This window comes from Patagioenas fasciata, chromosome 8 (assembly GCF_037038585.1).
Source record: "Patagioenas fasciata isolate bPatFas1 chromosome 8, bPatFas1.hap1, whole genome shotgun sequence".
In the NCBI taxonomy this organism is placed as follows: Eukaryota; Metazoa; Chordata; class Aves; order Columbiformes; family Columbidae; genus Patagioenas; species Patagioenas fasciata.
This window is the reverse complement of record NC_092527.1, coordinates 9,755,410-9,781,568: the sequence shown is the minus strand read 5'-3', so window position 1 is coordinate 9,781,568 and position 26,159 is coordinate 9,755,410. Positions and strand designations below refer to the sequence as shown.

The following is a 26,159-nucleotide window of genomic DNA, read 5'->3' as shown; positions in this document are numbered from 1 at the left end:
GCATTATAGTTCTGGCAGTCACATTTTTCACTTTCATTTGCAGCTGAAGGACTTCAGTGTTCATGTAAACTGTCATTAACAACCACAGCACTAGGAGGTTACATATCTTGAAAAGATTCTTTCTCAGGTAGCTTAGTTTTGTGCTTGCTTTTCCTAGTACCTCGAGATCAGGTTTCTTTGATTCAGTTCTTTATTTTCTTAGAACTTTTCATTGAAATATATTTCCAGTATATCATTATGTAGCAAAGTTTTTGGACTTCGTGTTTACAAAGAGATCCTGGATCTGTTCTCCTGGGTGTCAATTCATTTTTCCCTTGTAAAGAACAATCACGTATCTCATGTCTTGGGGATCCGTGTTTATTTTTTTCCAACTTTTTCTCAGTGTCCACATCTTACATTCCATCTGCTCAAAAGCTTGTATCTATACCTTACGTTCGATCTCCTCAAAAGTTTGTGTTTTCTGGTGACAGATACTTTCTTTGCCAAGACCATGGCTCTTTGCCAGCACCACGGCTCTGGTGCTGATGAGTCCATTCTGGTACCTTCCCTTTGCATCTTCTTCATTTCGTTTTTCTTGACTTCCTGTCTCTTGCCATAATCACTCTTCTGACTGTCTGTGATGACTTCAGAGGTTGTTGCTTTTATCCCTTCATGGTGTCTCCTCTTCCCTTTTCAGCTCCTCATGCTCCATTGTAATGAACTTATTCCTCAGTTCATTTCTCCTGTGTTAGCTTGTCTCATTTTCTATTTTGTCCTTCTGTGCACATGCGCATTCTGACACAGATTGTGTGGGTTTCCTCAACTCATTCATGCTCTGTATTTGAAGATGATGAATCCAGAACTTAAATAAATTTGGTTTAAATACTGAGTGTGTCTTGTAGTTGCTCATGGTTAAGTCAGAGGTGAAGCCTGCTGCTTTCGCATGTTTGGCTAGAGCCAAGCTTGCTGGCTGGGCTCAGTGAGGGCAAGCTTGTACTGAATTCTGCTAGTCAGGACACGGTTTAATTTGAATTAGTCAGAAGAATCAACCTTTAATCTAGAGATAAAAGTTGTGATATTCGTGCCATTACTAGATGTTCATGCTAGTTTACTTTTTTTGTGCTAACTATTGCATTTGCCTAACAGCTTCTAGGTATGACATGCTCTCTTATGTACCAATAATAAGATGGAGGTGGTTGTATTGCTAATCACTGAACAAAACAATTGCGATCAAACTAATGGTTTAGAGTTAATGAGCTTATCTGTCTGCTTGGAAGAGTTTTGGGTTTTGCTTGCTCATTTGTTTACTGTGATAGAATTAATATGGACAAATGTTAATATTAGCAATATTAATAATTTCACTATCATATAATCAGTATAAAAATTCTGTTTTGAAGAGTTCAACCTTAAAGAGCTGGAAATAGAAGATAATTAGCTATGCAGCACTACAGCAATCACTGCTTAGTGATAATTGATTGAAAAAGTGGTAGGAGTTTTCAGAAGCCATTTCAAAATGTTTAAGTGGTTTTTAGTGTGAAAGCCTTTCAGTGGCTTTTACTGTCTCCGTCTCATGTCGATTACAATTGGGGACTTTTGCAGATACTGGAGAAATATTTCAGTCTTGCTGGATTTTTTTGTAATTAGCAGATTGGTATGGGAAGATGTCATTGGGATATAGTGATGTTTCCTGACGTGCAGGAGTTAGTGTTTCTGAGTGTAATCAGCAGCATTTTAAAATGGATTTTGCAGCTGTGAGGATGACAAGATATCAAAGTAAAGCACTTCAGTAATTTCTTGTAGTTTATTTCATGTAGCTTTCACATATTACAGAAGGATTATCCATTAACTGGATAGTCATTACAAGGGTTTAAAACAAAACAAAACTCTGTACATTTAAAAAAATGTATGTATTCTTTTACATAGCATTGAAGAGTACATAAAGATTTACCTACACACAAGTGAGCTTAATATCCCAATAAGTAAATTAATTTTATCTTAGTGAAGTACACATCTTATAATTTTGGTGTTAGACAGACTCCAAATATATATGGCCATTTTCTCAACTGGTAAAAAGAGTATAATTTATAGGGAATTTATATCTATGAATTAGTATGTCCTAGCTGACTATCTGTGCATTCTCCCAGAAATCTCAATGTCCAGATAAAAATACTTCCATTTATATAAATTCATGTACATAAGAGGAGACTGTCAAAAATGGAGTAATAATCTGCAGAAGGCTACCTAAATATTTCAGGGCCAGGTTGAAGAATAGTAATAGGGAATGAGAATTCTCAAGGACCCTAAATATGAGGATCTCTTTTCATCCTATTAAACCTGAAGCTCCTGAAGAGGCAGTTGGAGAAACCTAATTATTCAATTATCACCTAATAAGGAAGAACCTTCAAAGAAGGAATGCCACCAGTGATGGAATGGAATGTTGTAACTGTAACTTTTCAAACATTCTGCAAAAAGAGCCAAACATTCTATGTCTTGTGAGGCCCCTTCACCTCAATGTGTAGGATGACATGCGACTCTTGTATAGTGGCATATCACTGTAATATTCAGACATCTACCAAGCAATTTCCATTGTGTATTCATGGGTAAATGAATATATCTAATATATATATCTAATATCTACAACTTAACTGGAAATGTGGAGCATACTGGTGCACTCAGTTCTTCCTTTTTTTAAAAAAAAAAAAAAGAGAGAAAAAGGTGACAAAAAGAAGAAAGGAATGGGGGAAGACTTAGACAGTCTGGAACCCATACCATCATTTCAGAACTTCTCATCCCACATGCACAAACTGGAGGATGTCTGGAGGATTCAAAAACATATGGTGAGGCCGCTGAGGACCAGGAAGATGCTTTACGACTCTTACTACAAGAAACCGAACAAGAGGTGAATGAATAAAAGCCCCAAGACAGAAAACTGTACCACTAATAAGAGGACTGAAACAGGAGCTGTCTCAGGCAAGATGAAAAATGAGGTATAAGGAGCAAGGGTGATGGCACTGTGAGTTAGAGATGTCCCCAGTCCAAAAACTAATGAGAAGCAAGGAGTGTGGTCTTGAAGTAGAGCCAAAGCACTGTATCAAAGGAATTCAGTGGAAACAGATGTAGCAGCTGTCATCAGGCAGCAAGGAGAGCTTGATTTGTAGGCTAATGAAAAGTCCAGGGAACATGTTAATTTGTCTTAAAAACTTTAAAAATGCTGACTGAATCAGAACAGACCCAGTAGTGTTCTAAAGGACATTAAGGTGTATTATGGGGACAGGAGTCTTGAATTCTGGGCAGAGACAGTTTGCACGCAGTTTAAGCTGAAACTTGTGAGCGAAGCATCCATGCGTAACAAGGTATCCCTTTGAGGACTAGTCTGTTCCCATAGAGAAGCTGTCTAGGTGCTGGATAGCACTAAACCATGTCCCTAAGAACCTCGTCTAAATGCCTTTTAAACACCTCCAGGAATGGTGACTCCACCACTGCCCTGGGCAGCCTGTTCCAATGCCTGACAACCCTTTCTGTGAAGATTTTTTTCCTGATATCCAATATAGACTTCCCCTGGCACAACTTGAGACCATTTCCTCTTGTCCTATCACTTGCTACTTGAGAGAAGTGACCAACACCCTCCATGCTCCAACCTCCTTTCAGGTAGTTGTAGACAGTGATAAGGTCTCCCCTCAACCTCCTGTTCTGCAGGCTGAACAGCCCCAGTTCCCAATTCAGGATGCTAGATAATCTCTTCTAGGCTGCCTTTCCCATGAAAAGTTGGACCAGGTGATCTTTCGAGGTCCCTTCCAACCTGGGCTGTTCTGTGATTCTAAGCTGTGATTCTGTAGCTCAGGTTCATGTAGGTGGGAAGAGAACAGAGATGGGATGTTCTCCCAGAGCAGACAGCATGCTGCAGCAAGAGCTGCCTGAAAACAGGAGCATCTACCAGAGGAGCCAAACCCAAGGGATTGTTATGGGCCATGGCAGCAAGAGGAGATCTGGCTGTGAGGCTTTGCCAGCAGAGAAATATGGGAAGCTTCAGGAAAGCTGCCAGGCAAGTAGTAGAGGACTAATTAAAAACAGCCTCATGAACCACAGAGTCAAAATCTATGGGCATGACTAGAGACCCTCATGGCCTCACTAACCCCGAAGAAGGATGTCCTAACAATGAGACTGGTTAGTGCTACCCTGAGAGGGGAGATGCTGCTAAAATGCCGTTTCCTGAGCTGGGTTGGTAACCAAATTAGCAGGCAGGACCTAGAAGGCAGGTGCCAGCTGTTCCCTACATACGCCAGTAAGCACATTGATTTCTATATGAACCCGAGGTATTTTTTTTCCTCCATTTAACATCTTTATACCTTTAATGAACAGCAATGCATTAATGGACCTGTTTTTTTTAGTGTAGGTAAGGAGCACCAAAACCATGAATTGAACCATACTTTTATCAGTTTAGAAGCAGAAGAATTGAGATTCTTTGTCCTACATCTTACAGGAATTTCTCCTGAATTTTAGCAGTTTCATGGTGAATGTATTTGGGGTGATGGCAAGTTCTACTAAATACAGTTTTCCTGTAAAAAGTTTCAGCTGTGACTCTTGTCTGTTAAAAGAGAGAAAAGCGTGTTACAGGAACAGATGGTATAGCTTCTCCCGCTCCCTCTCCCCCCTTTTTTTTCCTCTTGTTGCTTGAGTGGAAGGTTCAGAAACTATTTCTTTTTTGAAGAACTGTTGGAGTGTTAGGTAAGCTTGGGCTTTGAGATTTTTTTTTTTGATACATGGCATAGTATTGAGAAAGTGGAGCTATTAGGTAAAATAACAAATCCTTCTGGAGTCTGCCTTTTTATCTCATCTCCTTACTATTTTTCTACAAAAAGCATAAGAAATAACTACTTAAGATTGTTTCGCTAAATATTTAATTGTTTCTCTCAAGTATATTGAGTATGTTGTAATATTAATGTCAACATCCTGGCCTGTTTTTAGTAGAGGTTTAATTATTTCTTGTTTCTTGCATTTTCTGGAGGGTGCGATGCCATGTTCTGGATTAAACTGATAATAGGTGCCGTTTATTGAAATTGCAAGAATCTACATGAAATACTAAAAATCCATGTTATCAGGAGAAATAGCAGTGTCTTCTAACAGTAAAGAAATTGTGCTTTTAAGAAGTAAATATGAAATACCTTAAATGAATCTGTGCATGAAACACTGGGTGCATGCTGCCCTGCAGAGAATGGGTAATAGACCTGAAGTACGTCGTGAGCGCAGACACCTGCATGAATTACATGATCTGTATGAATATTTGAATGTTGTCACAGAGCTGCAGGGCTTCCAGTAAGCTGGATTCCTGTGCTGTTTAACCTGCTTACTGGTTAGAGTGAGTGTGCAGTTTGAATTGCAGTGTGATCTAGTTTTGGAATGGGTTTTATGCGTATTTTAGATCAATCCTTGGTTAGGAGGTTTAAATCCTGTTCATTTCAGTGAGAATGAAGTGTATGTTTTAGTATTCTTGAAGTGTACAGTTGTAATTACTGGAAATGGTTATTAAAGGAGGTTGCATTCCTTATGTTAATGTTATTTTTTCATAAAATATAATTATAGTCAAGAATTATTAGGAGAAATTGTTATACTTGAGTACTTCAAGTGAAAGATGTGGTAATGAGAAGGTATATTGGCTGAAATTAAAGAGAAAAATGGTACGTGGAAATAGCAAAGTATTTTCATTTTGAAATAGCGTTATTCATAACAAAGTGTGTTTCTCTTAGATTGTTAGCTACCTGCTTTGGGGGGTGGGTATACTTTTAAATGGTTTTATAGAGACAGGTAAAGCATCTTCTGAGGTGAGCTGGATAGTGTTTTAAATAGGAAAACTTGATTTCTATCTCAGTTTTCAAATTTTTTTGTTGAAATGAAACTGCTTCAGAATAAGATATTATTCTAATCCAAGAAGTAAATGTTGCTTTTTTAAAATTAGGATTAATGACATATAAAATACAAGTAAAATGGAATAGATAATATGGTGTACAAAATGCAGTGTTCTGTAGTAGTTTGGTTTTCTGGAAAAGCATTTAGATCTAGGAAGTTTACCATGAGAGAAGACTATTGTCCTGTTTTCCTATTATTAAATGAACAACCAGGTGCACGTAATCACACAAAAAATACCATTATTTCTCATGTCTAGAAATGAAATCCAGTTGAAAATGTGTATTTAAAAAACTGCATGCATTGAAAAAGTTTTCTCCTATACACATGCATCCAATTTTAGGTTCTGCTTTATTGCTTTTAATGAGTGCTATTCCACGAAAGACATTCCAGGCACATTTAAATTCAGTTATAAATTATCATGGCTCATATTATGATAGAAAAACTTCATTCTTCTACCCTGACTGCATGTATTCCATGACAGAGAAACAGTCCTCAGAACAGGCAGTGTTATTAATATGTTGCTATTTTAGTGGAAGAGGTACTTTATTACAAACTGGATATAATATGGTATTGTTAAACAGAATCACAGAATGTTAGGGATTGGAAATCAAAGATCATCCAGTGCAATCCCCCTGCTGGAGCAGGAACACCCAGATGAGGTTACACAGGAAGGTGTCCAGGCGGGTTTGAATGTCTGCAGAGAAGGAGACTCCACAACCTCCCTGGGCAGCCTGGTCCAGTGTTCTGATACCCTTACTGAGAAGCAGTTTCTTCTCAAATTTAAGTGGAACATCTTGTGTTCCAGTTTGCACCCATTACCCCATGTCCTACCGCTGGTTGTCACCAAGAAGAGCCTGGCTCCATCCTCCTGACACTCACCTTTGTATATTTAAAAACATTAATGAGGTCACCCCTCAGTCTCCTCTTCTCCAAGCTAAAGAGCCCCAGCTCCCTTAGCCTTTCCTCACACAGGCTATGTTCCACTCCCTTCATCATCATCTTGGCTCTGCACTGGACTCTCTCCATCAGTTCCCTGTCCTTCTGGAACTGAGGGGCCCAAAACTGGACACAATATTCCAGGTGTGGTCTCGCCAGGGCAGAATAGAGGGGAAGGAGAACCCCTCTTGACCTACTAATCACCCCCCTTCTAATACACCCCAGGATGACATTGGCCTTCTTGGCCACAAGGGCCCAGTGCTGGCTCATGGTCATCCTGCTGTCCACCAGGACCCCCAGGTCCCTTTCCCCTACGCTGCTCTCTAATAGCTCATTCCCCAACTTATACTGGAACCTGGGGTTGTTCCTACCCAGATGCAAGACTCTACACAATTATGCTGATTTGACTCCTATGTGTAAATATCATGTACACACGTTGCAGTACAGGCCCAGGAATAGAACCTTTGCTTCTGTCTTCAGCTTTATATGCTGATGGGCTATTTCAATGATGTCCCATATCTATGCACACAAAAGGAGAGGAAAGTCTCTGTAATTTTAATAGACAAAGAAAGAAAATAAACAGTAGGAATGTTTTTCAGAGTCCATCCATCTTTTGCACACATCCTGGTGCACATGAAGCATAGCACTCCATATTTGAGAAAAAAAAAATCCTTTTTCTCATTACTTCCCCTGCCTGTTAACACTTCTGCCCATCGCCACTGAAGGAACATTCAGCAACCTTTCACGGTGTGCAGTGAGCTGTAGCCAGGGTTTCAATGAAATTTCTGTGTGTACTTGCTTTGGGTACCTTATGTTGTGGTGAGGAGTTTTCTTCCATTTTTCCCAGTTAAAGTACAATTGTGAATCAAAGTTTTTCTTCTATAAAGAAGGTAAATAGTCCATTATAGACTGAAAATTTTAAAATGGGGGAAAAAATGTTAATTAGGATTTTTTTACACTTGACCAGTTGTCTTGAAGTTTTACAGGAAATCTGTACTTATTCTTCAAAGAAAACCTAAGACTTTACAAATACAAAACCAGTTTAAAGGTAATGCAGGGAGAAAAACTGGAAAAAAATGTCAGATGCATTTAGCAATATTTCCATAAGAAGTCCATTCTCTGATTAAATTCTGAGCAGTCAAAGCTTTGTGTGTTGAACATGCTTTTAGGCCAGATTTATGAGGCTATGAAGAAAAGGACCTGCTTAAGAGCCAAACCTAGGATAGTTTTGTTAGCTGTATTTTAATTAGTATTCCTTTCTTGAAAGCCTCAAGACAGTGCTAAGTGCCTAAATATTCTCAAGCCACTCTGTATCTGTGCAACCGAGGCACTGAAGAGAAGAGCCAGGAACCTTTAATGGTCTTTAAAGCATTGTTTAAATCACCAAGCTCTTCCCTGAGTGTGAAATATATTTAAGAGGCTCCGAGTCTGATGCTGGTATGTTAATAACAAACTGAGCGGCAATAACTGTTTCAGGAGAGCTCTGGAGCACTGAGCGACCTGCAGTCACTTGGCTGGTGTGTGGGGTTGATTGACTTACAGTGAAGTTTGGAAGTTCTCAGTTTCTGTTGATTGCTCAGTATTTACAGCTTGAGTTTGGTTTTCCCAGTAATCCTTAATAGCTGGTCAAAGGACAAGAAACGCGGAGCTTGATGTTAAACTGGCTACATCTGAATAAAGGTCTCTTTCCTGAATGCCAGGTAATAATCTCATTCTGTGGTTGCTCAGTCTCCTTTGCTTCGTTGGAGTGAACAGCTGATATAGTAGCATCGGGTGTTTTTTAACATCAGTGTCAGAACATCATCAAAAAAGCCTAACAAGTTGAGTAAAATCAGTAAGAAATTTTTTTCCATTTGATAAGTGACAGGAGAAATGACTAGATTAGATTCCTCCTTTTTTTTTTTTTTTTTTAACATCCGTACTATTGAGTTATGGGTTTACTTTTGTTTAGTTTTTCTTGTATATGCACTACAGTTACATTTTTATGTTTCTAGCTGTGAGAAGAAAAGAAAAAAACAACACAAAACAGGCTTTCTAATGTGCTTTTTCCCCACCTGTTCTGTAAAGAAAATATTTTTGCATGTACAGCTTTATGATTTCCAGACTACTGTGCTTGTAAATAAGTTATGATCACCAAAAGAATGTTTCATTGCTAATAAGATTAGAAATACCTTTGCTGTCAGATATAAATGATTCATTGCTTTTCATGTCATTTGCTCTTGAGCAGAGAGACTTGTGTCTTTTCAGTTTTTATAATAGGTTACAAAAGTCCCTACACGTGGATTCTTTTTCTTTGAAATGTTTTCATTCATTGTTTACTTTTTCACGTTTTCTAATTTTTGAGCTCCCGTTATTTTTGAGTTTGGGGTGTTGGAGGGTTTCTGTGTGTATATTTGTTACTTTGTCATTGGGTGTTTGGGGGGGTGTTTGGTTGGTTGGCTTTTTCTTCAAAGTAGCTGAACTCCGTATACGGTGTTAGATGCGGTATTCCATAGCATCTGATTTGCTACAGTAACTCTGTGTAGTAAACACTACCTTTCCACTATGTGCCTATACTGCCTAATGTTACAAGGCCGTGAGACATCCAGAGCTCACAGACATCTTGGCGATAAGGCATAATAATACTAATAGTAACTTATCAGGGGGAAATGACAGTGGAAAAGTATTCGTTGGAATGGTTTAGATTTTGGCTTTTCAGGAAACAAACAATCTATTGACTGCACGGACAATGACTCATTTTAAACTTCTTATTAGTTTCAATAAATGAATGTCCTGTAAGGTTTGATTTCAAAGTCTTTATATTTTGTGATGATAAAATCAAAATGAAACAGAGACTTACTGGCTTGATCTGAATATCTTGGAACAGAGCATCAATATGTCGAATAGCGTTCTCCTGTGAATCGGGGTAGAACAAATCTTTTGTGGATTATAATCTAATTTCAGGACTTTATTCCTATAACGCCACTAGTGGACTGAATTATGTGTTGTTTCCGTATGTTGCAGCTTATGATTTCAGTTTCAACTTTGTGGAATAATAGAATTTCTCACTGATGCTGCTTGCGTATAAATCTTGACAACCCAAAAGTTTAAAGGATTCAGCCAGTGTTCACACTGATTCATATTCATTTTTGCGAGCAACCGAGCGGTATCAGACAGCATGTGCTAAACTGGTACCGAGGAGGGGATTAAGTGATTACTTGGCTTTGGGAAATTGGACACATATGGTTTAAAGGATCACTGGTATTTAGAGGAATGTGTTTTGACTGCAGAGTACTTTGCTTCCAACTCCTTCTGCTGAGCCTCCCGTAAAATTCAAATATAGGAGCAATAAAGTGTTTTGCAATAAAAACACTTCATACTTAGCCTTTTCTGTACAGTGGACACAGATCACGTTGACTGGACAATTTATTGCAGTGAATAAAAGCTGATCTGTAAAGCCCAAGCAAGTAATTCAAAACATTTATTCATGCTGTCTAGCAGTTCTATACTCCATTTCAGTAAGATTTCCTGTATGCAGCTGCTAATTAATATTCTAAGAACCAAAAGAGATAAGCATGAAGACACCACTGAGTCCTTTAAACCAGTTTATTAGAATCTTCATGGAAATTAATGTAAAACATTTTGGTGTGAAATACAGCTAAAATAATACCCTGTTGAAGTAAACATTGGTCAAATCAGCTGTTTGATCACTGGTATTATAACTGATAACCAGAAAAAAGGCTCTTGGAACACATTAGGCTTTAGTGTCTTGTACTTTCTTTTCCTCTTTCCTCCCTGTTACCTTTGTTTCATACACTGCTTCTGTCAAGTATCTCCGTTCTTGGGACTGTTGCAGCTGTGCATATACTCACTGTATCTTCCCAAAACACTCTTGCCAAGTGGATCTCCAAAGGTAATCCTTTTCCATGGAAGTCAGTTGTTTGTAAACAGCTACAAAGTATCAGCTATTAACAAATATTTTCCAGATAGTTTGTACAACAAAGACTGAGGCTGAAGTACACCAAATAATATGCCTTATTTGTGAGAAGCCATTTAAGTGATGTAAGATGTTGAAAAAGCTTTTCTAGGACTTACCCTTTTTTTTTGCATGATAGAAACAAACTCTCTTCTGCAGTTGTTCAGAACTGATCAGTAAGACAGGCAAATATGGCTGAATAAAACACTTCCTTAGTGTTTATTACTACTTTTACACATAAATACAGAATAACAATGCTATTTAGACTGCAAATCAAATACACAAAAGCTAGAAACTTCCATAATTATGATAACACTTAATTTAGAAACTTCTCCTATTTGCAGTCTGATACTGCACTCAAACTCATACATTATTTTTGTACATGTTATGTGACTCATTCATTGCTAGGAGAGATCCATACACGTCCCTCCTCCCCAGCAGATGCCGTGCTGCCGGCTGCAGAGCCCTGGTTAAACTCTGCTCTGAAGACAAATTATTACTTTCCTCGTAGACTTCTAAGGCACACAAAACTACGTTTTTTCAAATTCTTCTTTTGTTGGAACTTTTTGAAGATGCTCCTTTAAGATTCATGGCTGTTAGGCATGTTTTATGACAGAAAATACTGCAGAGATTTAATGATATGTAATCCCCAATAAGTGTGTAATCTTACATTGACTATGCTGCTGTAATGCATAAAATGAGATTTTTAAAGGCAGCCTTAGTCTTAACAGTTTGTACTGGTTTAGAGTTTTATGTTTTGACTTTAATAACTTTTTGAACATATTTGATGGGTTTCTTATAACTTTTTCAAGAACAAACTGATAAAGTAACACCCCATCAGAGTCAAACTTTCATACCCTCTGGGTCCTGGTACTGCACACAGCGAGAAGCTGCAACTCTCCCTTGCAAGCGTGTGCTATCTGCACTTTACTCTTAGGTTTCACAGAGAGTTGCTGGTACAGAGAGTGGAAGTTGGGTTAAATTACAAGATGTGAAGAAAATTTGTCCAGTGAAATAGAGAATGCTCTGCCTTTGTCCTTCAAGATTTAGGCTCTTTCTGCACCATCTTTCCATCCCGCTTCGCAATGAAACCTTTCTGGGAGACGACTCATACTAGTCCCTTTTTCCTCATGAGGAGTATGCAAGCCAGCCATGCTGAGGATTTTTAATGACACTCTACTCTTTCTGCCTTTTAAACTATAGCCTTCAGATAGTCTTCTGAGCTTTTTGTCCACTCTGTATATTTGTTCTTTGTTCTGTCCTAACAGAGATAATGTTGATACTGTCGTGCTCAAGGAGATGGAAAAAAGATGGCTGTGATAGAAAAGACAAACCTCTTTCAGGTCTGTGTTCAACAAGGTAAGAATAAGAAGGTATTTCAGATAAAGTCAGCAGGGGGGTTTTGTCTTTGGAATGTGGGGGTGGAGGCAACATCCTTTTCCTCAGATATATTATAAATGCCTGAGTAGTTTTGCCTGAGTTTTTAAAAAGGCAGTCTGGGACAGATTTATTACTTAGGAAGGCTTATGCAAAATCCTTACATTTTTGAGAAATGTTGAATAGGTATAAATGGACTGTAAATAAGATAAAAATTGAAGAATTATACCATTAGAGGATGCTTTTACCTGCACTTGTTTACAATGCTTTTGTAAGAGCCAGAATTCAGTTTGATGCAATACTCTTACCTGCATACTTGTCACCTTTTATAATAAATGTCATTTAATGTGTTAAGTATTTGTTATGATAAAATTAACACTAATTACACAGTAGCATTAATGTAGAACTTGTTTGCATGATGTTGTGGTATTTCTTGTGATGTGCAGTTCTGTTGACAGCCCCTGGCCAGATGAAATGTACTGCTCTACTGCAGTCCTCAAGTGTGTCTTCATTTCCAGTGTGTGACGCAGTGTCTGTCATGTTCTGGAAGGTACGTGTGATGTATGAAGGCACGTGATGGGACAGAGCCCAGCACGATGCCCAAGCAGGGACACACGCTGCTGCACACAGTCTGGTAGGAAGCAAAGTCGCCAGTAGTGACACATTACCCTGGCTCCCGTCTGGCCACATCCAAACATAACTAGTTTGTCAGTCACTGAGGTTATCTCGTTAATCCAAGTAAAAAACCCAGATGATTTGTAGATAAAATAATAACAAAAGAAGTCTTCCTAACAAAAACAAACCTGAGCTACGAGCATTTATAGAAAATGAAGCTTTATAGGTATAATTACCAGTATTTCATTTACTTGCAGGGACATCATTACGTTATAGAGCAGTTATTTTGAAAGAATGTCTTACAAGCTTCTTCAGATATGTTTTCAGTCCTTACATATGGAGTTTAATTTACTAATATTTTTGGCTTTATTCTAATGTTGTTTTACTTACGTATTTATACCCTTATGCAGTGCAAAAAGGTGTTTTCTTCCTCAATGCTTAGGCAGAATTTTCAAATCTGAAGCTGTACATTATTATGTTTAAATCTGCAATATAAAGAAAAGAACCCACATGTTTAGCATTGATAATTACAGGACAAAAAGTCATGACAGAGAGGAATGCACCAGAGAAGGTCTGGAATAAATAACCTGTAACATAATTTCATATAATTTAATCTATTTACTTTGTCCATGATTAGACATGGATAAGAAGCAATGAGCTTGAATTCCAGGGGACAAAAAAGACAAAACACAAACAAAAAGCCAATCAAACAAACCACAAAAACAACAACAAACAAACAAAACCCCCATCTTCTTAAGTTATTTATCAAAAACTATTTGTAGCAGAAAGCATGAAAATAGGCTGCCTGGAAAAGCTGTGCAATCTCTAGTATTGGAGATACTTAAGAACACATTAGATCCAGATGTGTCAGAATGACTTACATTCAGGCACCTGGCAAGATGATAGAATAAATAACCCCTGGTTTTGGTGACTGGAAACTAAGAAGGCATTGAAGAAGTAAAATGAAATTATATGTGATATTTTTAGTTCCACGTACAGAAATATAAACATTTATACAACAGGTAAAAGGAAATTTCTGTGCAGTTCCGAGGAGATTTTTACTGACCTGATTCTTCCATAATACTATGAATTTATGGATTAATTTTGGCAGGCTCAGTAACTGAACAAGAATTAAGATAAATGGAAAAAATGTGAACAAAATGTGGGCTTTTTCTCTTCAAAATCAAAATCCACTTTTTACTCACTTAACTCTGCTAAACTCCATTGAAAATCTCAGTTCCTGGCACTGTTACATAACTTGCTTAAGTAGCCTGTCTGACCACAGGGAAAGAAAGAAAGAATAATATTACAGAATGGGTTTTCTACTATGGTGCACTTTGAAGGGTAATTAATTTGTAAAGAAGGAGTTAGGGTGACGGGCAGACTTCCAACCTTGTTAGATGCCATCTTTGTAGTGCCTGTCCTGTAGGCATCCAAGTTTGAAAACTGGGCAAAGATAGAAATGACCTGAGAATGATTAAAGACATAACTTTTTTACAATTGAGAATTGTGAATTTGCCTTAAGGGACATAGTAATCCATATCCTGTTCAAATACTGTCTGTAGATGTGAGTGTCTAACATCTTTTGGCATACACCTCAGAGGTTTAGGACTGCTCAGTAGTGGAGTCTCATACAGTTGGTAAAAGTTTAAATATTCCAAAAGCAAGTTAAACTGTAATTTTCTTTGCTGGACAGGGTCGCAATGCAGTTCAGATTCACAGGCTGCCCTCAATCAGACCTTCTCCTCACCGCCTTCTCTCTGACAGTGCCTCATAATGCCTTAAAATGTAAAGCTCCCTCCCAACGGTTCTGAGAGATTACAGTTTATTAAAAGTACATGTTCATAACTCTGTATTGGAATACAGTTTTTCTTAGGGACAGAAATGAAAGGGCTGTGAAGTGAATGCAAATGTGATGTACTAACCTCATGACAGCAATCCATTTTCTTACCTTACTGTCTCCCTACGAACTGTTTGTAGCTTCGTCTCCAAAATGCGTGCTTTAAATAACTCTAAGAACGTTATTTCAGTTTTAAAGACAAAGTGCTGCTGGTGTTGACCTAAGAAAAGTAGAATATCTAATGCGTGTTATTTGAAACAGAAATATGACTATTTATCAATGCTCATGCCTCAAACCAATTAATATGTGGCTTCTGGTTTGGGTTTCTTAAAACCAACCTGCTACCCAACTGGAAATGATCTGGTACTTAACTTTTCCCCTCTCAGAACTGGAACATTTTCCATACCAAGTAATGTGGTAAAGAAACTACTATATCACTAAAATGTATGGTGCTTGGAGGCTGCTAATTACATTTCCACTGGCTGCAGCAGCCTCAAAGATTGCTGTTTTGATGTTCTGCTGAGATTATTATCAGTATTTCAGCTCTTTGAAGATAAATCCTTAGACAACACAGCCACATTCACAGCTTTTTATTCTTGAGTTTGGCAAAGGCATTTATGACATTAGAAAAAGTGGTTTTTGTTCATGAAAGTGTTTGTCAGGATCATTATGCTCCTGAAAACTTCAGGGACCTTCTTTACCTGGAAAGGAACTTTCCTGCTCTGTTCTTCCCTTCTGCATGGTGTGCCTGGAGGACCTCTGGGGGCAATGTCACCTACTTGAGCATGGTTCTGTGGCACTTTTGGCCTGTAGGTTCATGTTAATTTTAGGACACCATTTTCTTTGTGCATTAGGCAGAATTTGTGTCTATTGCAAAGGCAGCAGTAATGACATGACTATTAAGCAAGGCTAAATGAGCCTGCAATATGCAGTGGCTTTCATTACATGATCACATAGCTGGTGGTCAGAATTCAGATGTGGAACATTTTGATGGAAAGAAATGTGGTCTGTCCAGGGGACTGGTTTTTTCCACTGTCTGTATTTTTATTACAGATGAATGAAAGGCAGTTTTTACTTAAATACAAATTAAACTATTTGTTAACATATTGATTTCAACTGGACTAGTAGCAACAAACAATTACAGTAAGTGGGAATTTAAAAAGTGTACTACTGGACATTTTAATTTACAAATGACCTGGTTAAGGCTATCTTACACAGGAAAAGCTCATATTAGGCTGCAGAGGAAACTGTTCCTGAGCACCAGCAGTTCAGCATTGTCACAGTTTAACCCGAGCTGGCAATCACAACCGTGATAGCCGCTCACTCACTCTCCCTCCCTCCCTCCCTCCCTACCCAAAAAGAGGAGGCAGTTGAAAGGGAAGAGAGAAACTTGGGGAACTGCCGGCTTGGTGGCAAGGTAGGCACCATGCACAGTTATTTTGTATATATTTTTAAAAAAGGAATATTTAGTATTTTAAAAAAGAAAAATACTGGAAAAGGGTGAGGCAAGAGGTCTACAATAGCATCGCAACAAATGTAAATATATATTTAAAAGATGTTAATTTATTCCAGCTAAGGAGCTAACCCTGTCTCTGGAGCTGACATCGGTGTCTGTTTCATTTCAAGAGTGTATATTCTGGTTTAGGTATCTAGGAGAGAGTCAGAACTCTGAAGTCAATAGTAAAGGATGAGTAAGAAGAAATTACTTATAAAGTAATCTATTTCACAGAATCACAGAATTGACTGGGTTGGAAAAGACCTCAGAGATCATCGAGTCCAACCCTTGGTCCAACTCTAGTCTGTTTACTAGATCACGGGCACTAAGTGCCATGTCCAATCTCAGTTTAAAAACCTCCAGGGATGGCGAGTCCAGCACCTCCCTGGGCAGCCATTCCAATGCCTGACCGCTCTCTCTGTAAAGAATTTCTTTCTAATATCCAGCCTAAATTTCCCCTGGCAGAGTGGAAGCCCATGCCCCCTTGTCCTATTGCTGACTGCCTGGGAGAAGAGACCAAACCCCACCTGGCTATAACTTCCCTTCAGGTAGTTATAGAGAGCGATGAGGTCACCTCTAAGCCTTCTCTTCTCCAGACTGAACAACCCCAGCTCCCTCAGCCTCTCCCCATAGGTCTTATGTTCAAGAAGGGCTTTCTAAATTACATTTGTGCGTGTTATACTTGTGTAAATACTTCAGTATGTCGCAGGTTCTGGGTCTGCCTCCTCACATAGTTAACCAGGAGAACAGCATATGAACATTACAGCCAGAACTAGGCTAAAAAAGCCTAGTTTCCGTGCTTTGTGCTGGCGTGATGTTCCTGGGGCTGGTGCTGAAGGATAAGCAGGCTACTTCACACAACAGCAAAACAGACTCCCTGTGTTTGGTGATTTTGCATATCTGCTTGTTTTCAATGTTTTCAGTGTGTTGAAAATTTAAATCACAAAAAGTTTGCCTAAGTTATAAATTGTAATGCAGTCTGCTTAGATATATATTGTGATTGATCAGAGATGATGATTCAATGAGCACTTTAAAAATATTCATTCTCATATCCTGTAGAAAGTATTCCAGTAATTTAGAAAGATGTCATTGCTTGGCTCTACTGAGGAGATAGCCCACTGGCAAACAGGTTTTGGCACTTAACCAGATTATAAATGTACGTCTCAGTTGTTTACTTAATATTACAAAAATATTTTTCATTCTATAGAGCAGCGGTGTCAAACTCCTTTCCACCAGGGCCACATCAGCCTCACGGGTGCCTTCAAAGGGCTGAATGTAATTTTAGGACTGTAAATGTTTATACAGGCAAACACGAGGCTGATGTGGCCACCAGCGAAAATGAGTTTGACACCCTTGCTGTAGAGGATGCCTGGAAATAACATCCTCTCCTATGTCCCTGCAAACCACTCCAACATCTAAACCTGTGAGTGGTAGAGGTTGTTTCTTAAATGAGAGAACGGTACTTGGCATATGTGAAAGCATTCCAAAGTGATCCTCAGCAGCTGGTTATTTTATACATTTTTTATAATATCTAACGGTTGATTTTGAAATAAAATTTCAAGACAGGTGAATTTTTTTTTTATTACCTCAGAATGGTTCTGTAATAGAAACAATAAGTAATAATTGCAATTGAAATAAGTCTTGTTTTTTGGATTGATGTTTCTTACAGGTATAAAATTGTATTATTCTGTCTATGTGCTCGAGTTTGTTCTAAAGAGCACTATAAATGAGTGTTCAGAGGCCAAGAATTGAACATACATAGTCATTTAGTCTGAGTCTTCCACAGTAACCTTCATTTGTGCTTGCATTAGTTTCTGCTCTTAAGGATTTTTTCCATGTTATTGTACCTGTGGTTAGAAAGGAAATTCCATGATGTGTGGAGTAGGTAGTATTTTTTCCTGAAAAAGCCTCTGAAAAAGGCATTGCCTGCTCTGGTAGTAGAGTTTTGCATAGGAAGATAGGGCAGATAGGAAATTAGGGTTAATTAACCAACACAAAGAATAATAAAATTACTAGTAAGTAACAGTCTCAATTGACAAGGAAAAGACATGGAACATTCTCCCCTTAGTTGTTTAGACAGTTCATTTCCACAAGACAATACTTATCAGAAATGAAAGGAAAAGGAAAATGGAACTGCATCCTAAAATCAAGCTGGGGTACTGCGGTGTCTAAATTTTAGGCTCTTAGTCCTTGGAATATAAACCACAGGATCTATACCATGCATTTTGATTTCCTGTGAAGAGGGGTGCAATCTAGAACGACTCAGGAGCGGCACAAAAAGCTGCATAGGGCAAGCAGGCTTAAATGGAGCTGCATGGGCACAGCCAAAGTGGGTGTAGTGGGGGCTCGGAAGGTCTCAGTGCTCCCTGTGAAGTGCTGTAGTTCACACAAAACCAGGTGTGACAATGAACCTTCTAGCACAAAGACAATGTGCAAATGAAATGCCCTTCCCCACAGTTTTTCAAGAGTAGAACAATTCATATGATGAAAATTTAGTGATTATTGATCTCCCTTTTATATAGCTATGTTAGCAGTAAATCAATCAGCAAGGCCAAAAACTGAGATTTGTGTGTCCTTTCTCTGTGGGACAGTATATCAAGCCACCTCCTGGGGGAAGCCTGAACCATTGAGATAGAAACTGGCATGGAGTAAGTAAAAGTCTCTACACGCTTCGCTGGAGCCAAATAAAATATCCATTTATTTAAGTTTTGTTTGGTTAGGGTAAAGGCCTGAGACCATGCAGGGTTCCTCTCAGCTTGTTTGAGAAGAACAAGGGTCAGTCCCTTGCTACAAGGACTGCTAAAGCATAAACCCCCTGACCTCTGTTAGTCATCCATAAAATCAACAGAGGACTGCTCAGCTCTCAATATGTCAAAACTTCTGAGCATGGGAGGGAGCAGAACTGGCTGGGGAGCCTTTAGTGCATGTGCAGAGCCTTTAAAGTAGGACAGCAACACTGAATTTAGGCATCATCCTGAAGTCATGGGGCTGCTCATTTGGATTCGAGGGGAGGGAAGAGGCAGTTAATGATTTCCCCTTTGGTCAGAAGAACCTTTGTAAACCTTAAATCCTTTCTAAATCCTAGTAGGGATCTGGCCCATTCTCTTTTAGTTTTATTATGTGCTTGATGGCCATAAAATATTGGAAGGGAATTGAATGTGATAATGTCATTAAGAGTCTATAAATAGCATTACAGTCTTTATTATGACTCCAGTGGTGCTGTAATTGCCTTTGTTCCATGTTGAGCAGAGTGTGAGTGAGATGGATGAGCTGCTGGGGGAGGAATTCAGGCACGGGTTTGATGCCATGAGTGGCTCCCTAGCTACCGTCTAACGTGAATTGTCATCCATACGTCATCACCACAGGTATTACATTTACAGGTGCATTTCCAGAGGTGGTCACCCAGCTAAAGCCCCATCATGTGAAAATGCATGAGTGGTGTTCCTCACTGTAGATTAAGTGTTCCTAATTGCAAACAGGATGATTGAGCTTCCAGTACTTCACGGGGGAAACTGTCCTGTTGCAAGTCAGCAGGTACTTGGCCATTAAGCTTCAGTGAGGTCAGAATCTTACTGCCTGTCTATGTTGGCAGGGTAATTTAGGTCTTACATGCTTTGACTCCACCATCCTGTTCGTTCAGGGATTTAGGGATTTTATTTTTTTTTCTTTCCTGCAGCTGGAGAATTGAATTTCAGTCATCTTTTTCAGTCTTTTTCTTTCTCTGTTATACAGATATTTGTAGTCACAAATTATCAGCAACTAAAAATTGAGAATTTTGTTTCTGATTATGTCATCTAGTGTTTTGTCAAACATTATCTTAGTTTACCATCCGTGTGTAATTAGAAGCTCTGCACAATAAGAAAGATACTGGAATTTTTCTGCTTGGTTCTCCTAAGGTTCAGAGAGAGACCTCATTGCGAGCTGTATAGCTAGAGGGGCCATGCGTTCTGTACCTTATGTATAGCTACATATAATAAATTCCCTGTTGCTCTGGCAAGCCTGAAGGCTTGGGTAATATGGGATGGGTGAGAGGGTCTAAAGAGATCATAAGCCATTTTAAATCCCAAATTATTTGAGGTTTTTTTAGACTAAAATTTCAAATGGCAAAGGGATTGGTTAGAAGAAACCTACAGCTGTACAGGTATTGTTAGAATAGCTGGCCAGTTTCATACCAATGCATAAAGAATATGTATGTGTATGTGTATGCTTTTTCAATAGTATTCTAGGTCTTGTGAACTCCATATATGCTGTATCTGGAAGGCAGTTCATGTGTTTAACCTGTACAATGGTCTGAAAAGAACCCCTTACCGGCATGGATCCGGCCGCACGGCGGGGCGGGACGGAAAACTCTGCCGCGCCTGCAGGGGGCGCTGCCCGCGAGCTCCCGGGGCACGTGACCACGGAGCGGGGAGGCGCTGCGCTCGTGTGGAAAAGTGAGACCTTTCCTTGTGTTCTTTGGGTTTTAACTGAATAGAACGTGAATCTCTTTAGTTTTGGGAGATAGTGGCTAAAGGAGGGAACAGGCCTCATTTAAAGGATAGTTATCTTCCTATTTGGGCTTTTGTTCTAAACCTTCTAGAAAATACCAAAGACAAAACCCCACTGGAATTGCAGAGGGTGTAGCATAACTTATTGTTTATCTGTTTATCAGAATAGTTACCATTTCCAAATCAGGGTCAATGCTACTTGATGGAGCTCAGTGCGGAAACAGTGTTTTGGAAGTGTTTAAGAAGGACAAGGTGATGTCTGAGGCAGTATAGTAGTTAAAGGGAACAATCTTGCTCCCTAGCAGCTGTACCTTATGTGTGTGTGTGGAAATAGTTTGAGGCAATGGAAATAAATGGAAGGGACATTATTAATGACAAGGAATAAAGTGTGTAAAATTTTAATAGGTTTTTCAATGATTGCTCCACTGTTTTCTTGTATAAAATTGTTTTTCATGCTTTGGTATTACACAGTAGTGCTACAGGTACATAGTTCACCAAATAACAAAACTCTTCATTGAATTTCTTACAATTTAGACTTAACAATATATATTGTAATTCTAAATTAAGACAAATTGTGCTTTACTTGGATTGTGTCACGTGGTACTCCTTAACAGAAATTAGACATTGTGGTTTAATTTGGATCATACCTGGCCATTTTTGTGTACTGTTGCAGCACTTCATGTATTTCTCTTGTTTTCCCTCACCTTAAAAGCGGGCTGTGTTATCAGCTGAACATAAAGTTGAAAAGCTTATGCGAAGGCTTCCCTGTTCCAGGGGATGTAAGCTGTTGTTATAAAGCAAATAGGATTGGCTTGCTTATACAAGCTGTTACGGAGTAATTGTATTAGGGTATTTTGAATTGTAAATATGAGGAGAAAGTCTGTTTTGGGGAAACATTCATTTTTGGCTGTATGCAGAAATGTTTTTGTGACATTTTTGAATTATAGAAAATAAGATTTTAAAATTGGAGAATATAAGGGTTTCATAATCAGCTTAGGTTTGTATGTCTAATAGACTCGATGTGGTTGTCTGTTAGTTTTCACACTAGGTTCACGATTCTTGCAGTTAATGACCCAGGGTATAGAAATTTGTCCTTTCATCTCTGTTCTCTCACCAGTCGTGTTTAGCTAATGCTTTTCCACTGTTGCCCAGTATCAGAAATTAGGTGTGTATGTAAGGAAAAGACTTTTCCAATGTTTTTGAAAATGCACATATTTTTCAAAAGTGCATTTCTCCCAAGGAATAGTGAATGATCTTGGGGTAATTAGAATGATAAACAGTGATATGACAGTGTCACTAGGGATGATGGCTTTAGGCTGAAAGAGGGTAGATTTGGATTCAATATAAGGAAGAGATTTTGTCTCACTAGAATTCTTAATGCTCCAAAAGGGCAATTGTGTCTGGAAATTTTCGAACAGTGGCTTTAAAGAATGTTTGGATAGCTTCTATATCAGATAATTTGCATTAATTATTTAAAATTATTTGGATTCAGATTCTGTTGAATATATATATATTACTATGTGCAAAATGGTGATCATGGTTTGCTCAATTTTCTGAAAAAGAAGAAAATTTAAGTAAATTCTGTAGTGAATAATGACTACAACAGAATGAATTGAATACAGTTGAAAAGCATTAAATTTTCAGCAGATAATTTTAATGTGTTGGAAGTTCATAGGTACTACAATTTTTTTTTCCTTTTGTTTGTTTTTTTGTTTGTTTGTTTTGAAAGCCGTTCTTTCTAGGGTTTCCTTTGTCTCAAAAAAAAAAAAAAAAAGAAACCTATTGCATTTTCCTTCTTACTTTTTGGAGGGTCTGTTTATTGATGATCTCCTGCAGTTTTGCAAATATGTACAGCTTTAATACTTGAAAATAAGATTCTTGTGTCATCCATCCACTGTCACTTCCAACAAAATTGCGTAGGAACGTCTATGTGGCTTTATGTGGTTAGTATATCTCTTGCTTGTCCTTATCCTTATGCAGACTGGTATGTACTCTGCCATCAAGACTGTTTTGAGTTGTGCTCTACAGCCTATTCAACAGAGCAGAAGGGAGGTCCTCTTTTGTGCTTACTATATAGCAGATTACTCCATGACATAAATCAGAGGAATATGAGACACAAGATGTCTTATACTTCATCTGTAAATTGCCACGTTCTGCAGGGAGCTCTAAGACTGCCCGAGCAGCTCTAGTAGCATGGATATATTCTGCAGGTGATCATTTCTGAGTCAGCATTGCTGGAAACGGCAAAGAAACTGAAGACCTTGTGGCTATGTAACGTTCTTCTTCTAGAGGGCTCTTGAAAACATGAGTGTCTTCAAAAGTCTTGAGATGTGATAGTCCTTGATCGTCTTAAAGGTGCTGCTAACTCTTCCCCTACCTCTCAAACACAGAAAAAACCCCAACTGCCACAGGAGCTCTCGAACAGGCTGGCAGAAACACATGCTGGCTGGGAACAGGTGTGTAATCTGGATTAGAGTTGTTCAAATCTTCTTGTAAACATGATTGACCTATTCTCAGTGATCAGTCTCAGCTGGATGAATACTACAGAGTTCTGACACTTTTAGAAAACCTAAAACTGACCATGTTGTCTCAGTAACATTTTCAAAAGGAACCATCTCCAACTAAGTACATGCATATATTAGAATAATTTTAAGATTATGTTTATCATACTTATGAACAGGAAGGTCTTGACTAACAAATATCCTTTCAACTGTCCTTACAACTCAGCACCCTCAATGAAACTTTCCTGTGTGAAGTACCAGAATGCAAGTTCTTATTACAAATTTTAAGCAAGTAAAATGAATGCAACTTCTGAGCTGTCCTGAAAATCTGCCTTGAACTGTAAAGAGACCTGTTAAAATTCCTAAATTGTTTTCTTAAAATAAGTTCTCATGACAGTGCTATGGGTATTCAGCTGTTTTATTTTTTGCCCAGGAATGCCTGGCACATATACATGGCTTTACTAAATGAGAAGCAGAGAAGAGATGCTTTATACAATTGGGGTTTTGTTTATCATTTTGAGAAATCTATTTCAGGTGCATCAGAGAAATTACATATGTACTTTGCAGGCAGGGTTCCGGACACCCAGGTGCACCTAAAGAAGGGGTTCATATGAGAGTGATGTGTACAAGGATTGAGAACAGAAAATGCACTCTAATTCCAGCCTGCCGTAGGGGGTGAAGCCAAAATCTAGCCTGATTTTGCACTAAAAACACATTGCGGAATATCTTAGTGGAATTCGGCTAGGTAGTTCACAGATTTTCCACGCACTTTGCGCAGGAGCCACCAGTAATTCTTGCAGGATGAATGTGATGGAAGTACATGCTTTCTGCTCAGCAGCAGCTGAAGAGGCTTAATGTGGAACCTGATTATCTCCTCCTCCAGCTGTGACCAAGCAGCCAGTTAGAAACAGCTGCTTTGAGAGACAGTGTCAACACCAGCTGGAATAGTTCTGTGACAGGTGAGACAAGTTTCAAAATGAGGAAATAGCTGGAGGAAAAACAGCCATGTAGCAATGGGTAGGAGCAGCGTGGACAAATAGCAAAGGAAGGGAAAAATAGTCTTTGGTTATTGAACAATAACAGATAAGAGAGTCCAGAATTAAAGGTTCATTTCTTCTCTCTCATCAGAACAGGATGTGAGAGCTGCAGAGCTGAGGGTCTAAGGATTCCTGTGTCTGCGATTGCAGAGAGACTCTGTGTAGTGCATATGACCTCTCTGGTCTTTGGTTTATGATTTTAAATGCCACTTCTTTTCCCCCCTGCTTTTAGGCTGACCCCCTCTGGATGGGAAGACAGGTCTTCAAGTGACATTGACGCCAGTACTAGCCGTTCTCATACCAAGGATTCTGTTGTTGCCTTATCCTTTCTAAGTGATGTAAATACAGAGTGCACCTAGAAGAACTTTACACAGGTTAGTGATTCTGAGAAGGTGGGTCAGTCAAAAAACTAAAAAACTTCGACAAACATTTCTATTTGGACAGTTGTATGGAAAGGTTACTGACCTAAATAGGCAGTTAGTCTGACCAGCTACTCAGATCTCGGCAATGAAGATGATTAAGGGAGTGGAGCATCTCCCTTATGAGGAAAGGCTAAGGGAGCTGGGTCTCTAGCTTGGAGAAGAGGATACTGAGGGGTGACCTCATTAATGTTTACAAATATATAAAGGGTGAGTGTCACAAGGATGGAGCCAGGCTCTTCTCAATGACAACCAATGATAGGACAAAGGGTAATGGCTTCAAACTGGAACACAAAAGGTTCCACTTAAATTTGAGAAGAAACTTCTTCTCAGTAAGGGTGACAGAGCACTGGAACAGGCTGCCCAGGGAGGTTGTGGAGTCTCCTTCTCTGCAGACATTCAAAACCCACCTGGACACCTTCCTGTGGAACCTCAGCTGGGTGTTCCTGCTCCGGTGGGGGGATTGGACCGGATGAGCTTTTGAAGTCCCTTCCAATCCCTAACGTTCTGTGATTCTGTGATCTTGGAGGACAGTTGAGGAGAAGCTACTAAACTTGTGATTTGGCAAACTTCATTTACTTACCCTAGCAAATAGGAAGCACTTTATGTGTACTTCCTACAATCTGTTTCTTTATAACATCCACCCTTTTGGAAAGCAGTTAGGCATGGTCTTTACACGGTTAAAGATTCCTCTTTCTTGAAAAGCAGATCTGTTATTTATTCAAAACAAGATCTTGATAATTTCTGACACTGCAGGTGCAATATTATAGGGAGCAAGATTGACAGCAAAGCTATGCAGACTATAAAGTCATAAAATCATGACACTTTTCTTAAAGACTGGCTAAAACCAAGAAGGCACTTCCTTTGGTTTTTCTTCCAAACCTGCCGGTGACTGGGAGTGTAGTTTGTACTGAGTGTGCTTTCTGGAAGGGAAGATGTGCTGGATTCATCCTCAGTTTGGAAGAAGCGGTAGCACTACCTGTGACTTCAGTAAAGAACATGAGAAGAATGTTACCTTACTCATAGAAAAAAAACATGTAAGGAACTCCCATGCTAAAAGACGGGTTTTATGTTTACAGTCTGCTCTGCATTTTGCCACTTGCTTTATGGCTATATTAAGTGTCTTAATGTTGTACACACCATCTTTATGAAATATGTCTGGATTTCATGTTATCTCTGCGCTACACAGTAAGTATGCATAATCACCTAATCATGTTTACGTAAATGGTAAATCACAAGATGAAGGGTTTTAACAGTTTGAAAGAAAATGAAAAACATATAATTTATAAAGGAGATGTAATATAAAATAAAAGTTTTATCATTTCTTGGTATGAGGTTTTTAAACAGCCCCTTCTACAATAACTAGATTTTCTTGTTCAATCAGGGCACTGTAGTATGCTGGTGCCTTACCTGCACTCACATTTCTTTCCCCTCCATATCATCAAGAGTGAGGGGAAGCAATTTTGAGGAAGGTACTTCGGACAAAAGGATCCTAAAGAGCTGGCAGATTGATGTATGTTACCTTTGCCATCACAGCCATGTTCTTTAAAGCTCTGAAGTACAACTAGCTGAATGTGAGCGGACTGTTCAGCCTCTGGAGAACCTCGTTGCCTT

At 38.8% G+C, this 26,159-nt stretch overlaps 1 long non-coding RNA gene across 18 annotated transcripts in view; it reads left to right on the top strand.

The window, feature by feature from the left end:
* LOC136104331 (uncharacterized) overlaps positions 1-26,159 on the top strand; it is a 500,900-nt gene that overhangs the window by 320,150 nt on the left and 154,591 nt on the right. For 16 of the 18 annotated variants that reach the window (XR_011740254.1, XR_011740242.1, XR_011740245.1 and 13 more), the window contains 2 exons: positions 12,043-12,133; positions 24,359-24,500. The exons of 1 other annotated variant lie outside the window; for it this stretch is intronic. This is a non-coding gene — a long non-coding RNA (uncharacterized lncRNA). The remainder of the gene's footprint in view (positions 1-12,042; positions 12,134-24,358; positions 24,501-26,159) is intronic. One more of the 18 variants, XR_011740240.1, reaches the window with a different exon arrangement.